Source organism: Macrotis lagotis, chromosome 5 (assembly GCF_037893015.1).
Source record: "Macrotis lagotis isolate mMagLag1 chromosome 5, bilby.v1.9.chrom.fasta, whole genome shotgun sequence".
Lineage (NCBI taxonomy): Eukaryota > Metazoa > Chordata > Mammalia > Peramelemorphia > Peramelidae > Macrotis > Macrotis lagotis.
The window spans coordinates 47,919,589-47,925,588 of record NC_133662.1 but is presented as its reverse complement, the minus strand read 5'-3'; positions in this window follow the sequence as shown (position 1 = coordinate 47,925,588).

Sequence of the window (6,000 nt, the reverse complement as noted above, 5' to 3'; positions counted from 1 at the left end):
GTAGATAATTGAAAAGGAACCTTCAATCTTGAATAGTCCCTGATTCTCCCTAATCTAAATCCCAGTGGAGTCAATAAGTTGTTCCATAAAGGAATTTATTCAATTCCCTCTGTCAATCCCAACGAATCACAACTAGACAGGAGCCTAAACCTCACAAATGTTATGTGACTTGCCTTTGCTCATAGAATGAATAAACATCAGTGGCAGGGCTTTAAAGTGAAAATCTCTCTCTCTGAGTGCCACAATAACCCTCAGGTTTTTCTTAATTGATATTTTCATAAAGCCAATTTAATCCCAATTCAATTGAATAGAAATTTATTATGCATTTATTATGAACCAGATACTATACCAGATATTGAGGACAAAAAGACAGATTGGAAAAAAATCCCATTCTTTGGGAATTTAAATTCTAGTACAATGTGTATAAAAATAAGTTAATACCAAGATTATACAAGAAAAATAAAAATTGAATTGAAGGAAACACTAAAAATTGAAAAATTAGCTACCTTCTGTAGCAGGTGACACGAATCTTGAATGTCGTTCCCAGAATTTAAGAGTCAGAAATGAGAAGGAAAAAAAAGTACTCCAGACACATGGAACAGTTCACAGAGCCATGGAAGCAAAAGATTGAATATCATATATAGAAATGAGCAAATATTCCTGTTTGATTAGTATGTAGTTTCCAAAAGGGCGAGTAAAGTAAATAATTTTGAAAAGATAAGTTGAAGCCAATGGAAAAAATGGGTCTTAGATTGTGGAAATGTGAATTTGTGGGAATGTGAATTTGTATTCAGGACTTTTCTTAAAGTAAAGGTCAAAAAAATCAATATTTACCATTTAATTTTAGCTATGAAAAAATCCAATTCTGGCATGATATGGTCTGAATAACTTGTCTACTGGAATAACTATAAATTTTATGATAACTCACATAATCAGATAATTTATGTTCTACAATTGCTAATATATGTCTCCATATACATTATATATATATATATATATATATAAATATATATATATATATATGCACATATATATAGTATAACAATACATATCCTGCAGCATGAAATATAACAGAATGCTATATATTTTTCAGGTCAGAATAGTGGAATTTTTTGGCAAATGTTATGCTGAATTGGTTTTTAGAAAGAAGGAAAAGATTTAAATGTATATTTTGTTCCTTTTGATAATTTTAATTGAAATATTTGATTCAATTTTGGATTTTTTAGAAGGTTACACTCAAGGTTACTACTAATCTTTTTTTTTAAGAATCTGTAGATTCCAGTGGAAAGTTTCCTAATATTCAGGAATTACATATTATTATTATCTTTATTCACATGGTTCTTCATGTATATATATATATATATATATATACATATATATATGTATATATATATATATATATATAGGTAACTTAATTTTAGTCTTACAGGTAATCAATTCAGTGAGAAAAAATTCAAAATGTTTACTTAGTCTACATTCAAAGAATAAGTGATTCCTCACAGTTAGTAAACTCTCAGAGTGGAAACATCTGACTATTTCACTACATTATTAAATGTGTAAGAGTTTGTATTAAAACTTAAATATTTATACATTTTAATCCAAGCTTTCTATCCACTAAACCAGGCTAGGTTTAATCATTCATTTAGCCTCATTATTGGATCAGATTATAATTATGACTCTGGACAACAACAAAATAGTTATTTTCCTATATTTTCCACTTGATATTTTTATTACTATTACTTTGCTGTTTCAATTTTGGAATATAAATATGTTGCCACCCTTTAACATAAATATGTTAGAATCTTTGAAGCCTGTGACTATTTTTTTTTATTAATCATGCTTAGAATCTTGCTTGAAATATAGTATTTAATAAAAATTATTGATTGATAAGTATATTTGCTTTTTAAATCATTATTTTTATTACAATTGAAATGTTTTAATGTTTTAAATTTTCTGCATGACAAATCTGTGGCATGTACAAATCAATAGACATGTACTTTAATTCAGTATTCTTTTCAATATGCTCCCACTTTGGAGACAAATATCTACCTGTGGTGATCATGAACATCTCATTCATTTATATTTACCAGGCAAAAAATGGTTTTGTCAATAAGAGTACTAAAAATCCTAGTGACACTGTGGCTCTTTCATCATTTGTTAATCTTCCATCTGTCTAATGGCATCGGTATTGAAACCCTTCTCTGCCTTAGTGGTTAAAACTTAATATAGAAAAAACTGTTTCAATGTGCCTAATGATCTCTTGAGATCAAGGTAAGTATTCCAAATAGGATAACTTCTACAGAGGTAAAACAAACAAACAAACAAACAAATAAATAAATAAATAAATAAATAAATAAATAAATATTAAATATATGTAGGTCCAACCATTTGGGTAATTTCCTTTTTGCTCTATCAGAAAATAATTGTTTTCCCAGCAGTAAAATATTTATTTTGAATTGCATAGTCATAAATCCCTTTCATTCTTTCAGTCATTTTGCTATTTTTCATAAATAGATAAACAAACAGATAATGTTGTACTACAACAATGAATCGTTTGCCAATAATTGGGATAATTTGGGCACTTTTTTACCTCATTGAACTAGGCTGTCATTACATACCAAGAGATATCTCTTAATTAGACAATGGAATAATCAATAAATGGAATATTGCCCCCCCATTCTCTGAATACTTAAGTCATAGACATTTATTCACACATACTTAAAACATAGGCTACAGGATAAAAGTCAGTTCTTTATATAGAGGACAGTCTAAGAGTGACATCAGGATACTATGGATAGAGTTAAAGTTAAGACAATATGGAATCCCTTCCTGCTGTGGCATTTATGAACTATAAAACTATAGGCAACTCACAACCTTTTTTTGTGAATGTTAGGTTCTATATCTGTAAAAAAGGGGCTATTAATGATTATAGTATTTGTGTCAGAGGAGTGTTATGAGACTGAAAGGAGGGGAGACTGTTTTATAGCAATTTAAAGCATTACATAAAAATCAATAGGCAGATATAAACACGTCTATACCTCTCTCTCTAATTGCCAAATAATACTGATGTTTGTAGCATATTATGTATTATATTAAATACATATTATTAATATAAATATACATTGTATATTTTATATACAATGTATACATTACACAGATGTTCAGTACATATTCACATGCCTAAATTTATAAGCATGTTATGTTTTCTGTTATCACACGCAAATATGCATATGCTTATGTGCACAAATATTCACAAGTATCTATAAGTATGTGATGTATGCATTTATGCATATAAAATTTTATATTTGGAATTTTGCAACCTAAGTATTAATATTATTCAAAAATATTATTGCTTATCATTGTGTGTATGTGATATTCATAAAAGTGAATATGAACTGCTCCAAGATACTAAAATGGTTTGTACGTCACACAGAAATACATGTTGCTCCACATAAATTTAGATTCAGAACTTTTATATATCTATGAAAGAAAATCAGATACAGAGAGACAGAGAGAGAGAGAGAGAGAGAGAGAGAGAGAAATCATATAGGAGAGTAAACAGAATGATAGACTGGGAGACCTGACTTTTTGATCACCTCTCTGATACTAGTTTATAAGTGTCATCCAGTCACTAAATTCAGATCTTCCTAGTTCTAGATAGAATTTTCAATTAGACCTTTATATACACACTTTATGTTTATATTAGCATAATTGTACACATACATACACACATACATGCACCACACAATATTCATAAATACATGCTTAAATACATACATTTGCATACATATGTACATATTTTCTCACAGGTTCAAAGTCTACATAGAAATGGAATAACACACATGTATAATAAACAAAGCACTTTAGGATCATGTGGTAATTTTCACTATTTTGGATTTCAATAATTCTTTGATTTTATATATATATATATATATATATATTCACCATGTTAAAACACACATGTAGTAAATTTTCATCTTCCTATAAATATCTTTGTGAGATGCTTCAGCTAAAAATTAAAATTTTCAATATTTTACAATTTATGGTATTAAAGAACTGCCTGAGGTTGAAAGGCTAAATAATTTTTCTGAGATCACACAGCTAGTATATGTAAGAAACAGGATTTTTATCCTGACCATTCTCTGTCTCTCTGTACATTGTTTTGTTATACATGACACCATGTTGCCTATAAGACATACATATGTGTGAATGTATTTATGAAGATATTTGATTTAATTTTGTTCAGCCTTTTCAGTCACATCGGACTTTTTATGAGCTCACTTGGGGTTTTCTTGGCAAAGCTACCAGAGTGGTTTACCATTTCCTTTTCCAGCTCATATGTATTATGTATCTTTAGATATCTTTACATCCAAATAACTATATTTGAGGTATAGGCATATATAATCAGCATGATTTAATGGATAGAGAGGATGCCCCATAATCAGGGAGACATTTAAATTCTCAGGGTTTTAACATATTCTATAATTAATTAAAGAGAAAGTATTAAACGTTTTGATCTTTCTTTGACCTGGAAGTTTACTCAAGAGAGAATTCCCTAAATCAATAAAGGGCAACTAGGTCAGGTCATGAATAAATCTGGGCCAGAAAGACCCAAGTTCAAACATGACCTCAGAAAGTTACTAGTGTGTGACCCTAGGCAAATAACCCTATTTGCCTAAGTTTCAACATTTAAAAAGTGAGAATACTATACTAGTTACTAGAAAAAAAAATCACCCTTCTGATTACTGAGAATATATAAAATCCATAGATATTTTTAATAAGGCTATGTAAAGAGCTCGTTCTCTGACTATACTGAATACAAGATATAATTCTATGCATGTGCACACATAAACATAAGCTTTATATGTGGTTCTTCATATGAATGTGATGCATGTATAATATAGCTATATTTATATACATATGCTTATATATAAATATAATTATATTATACACTCATAACTTTTTTCCACAATTGCTAACTTACAAAGAGACAGCAAAAACATTCATTTAACAGTACCTATCCCAGGTATAAGATCATTTAATCAGTATATCTGTGTGCTACAGATGTGCTACAATCAATGTGTTATACTTCAATTTTGATTGTAACTTAGATGTACAGTGTTATTAGTTAACAGAATTCTTTTTGAAAGATTGTCAGATATCACAAATGACCATGTAAATGCTATTTTCTGTATATAAAATTAACCTTGTTGTTCAATGATGGTTTAAGGTCATTTCCCCCCTCCTCTAGTAATGGTAATAGGATGAGTCAGTCATAGTTTTTTACCATGTTCTCTATTAGGAGAAATATATGGACTCTTATAGAATATGTATTTTCATGGAATGACTGGCTAAATTTAAAGGAGCAATTAAGTTTTAGCCATGGAAAAGAAATGGTGGTGGTTGTTGTTGATAATGATAATGATGATGTTAATGTTGTTATTTTTATTGTCTAAAGCTGAGCCAAATAAGAATGGAGTCAGATTGTGACCTCATTAGTTCCATGTTCATTAGTTCAGCTAAATTAACTATTGTAGTCCCTTATATTAGAACTAATTATGCATTAATTCAATGATTAACTCAACACTCCTTTAATGAGTGCCCACTGAATGGTCAAATGTTTTATAAGGAGTTTGACAATTACTACTTCCCTTCCCCTTTTCTGGTCACTTTTCTTGCCACAGAAGGCCATAGGACAGCTCTATGATATTTTTCATAATTCCTTTTTTCTGTCTGAGTGACTACTCCATTAGACTATGATATTTCCCAACCCATTCTCTACAGTTTATAGCATGAGAAGGAACAGTATTTTTTATCATCTCATCTGGCAATTTAGTTGGTATGTGGCTAAATGCCTGCAACTATTCTGTAAGGGGTTCCTAATCCAACTTCCATTTTATTCAATTCCCACTGAATACCCAATAGTACATATATCTTTACCTAATAGTCATGAGTCACAAGAGGAGAGAAAAGTACTCCAGAACTCTCCTTCAGGATTAA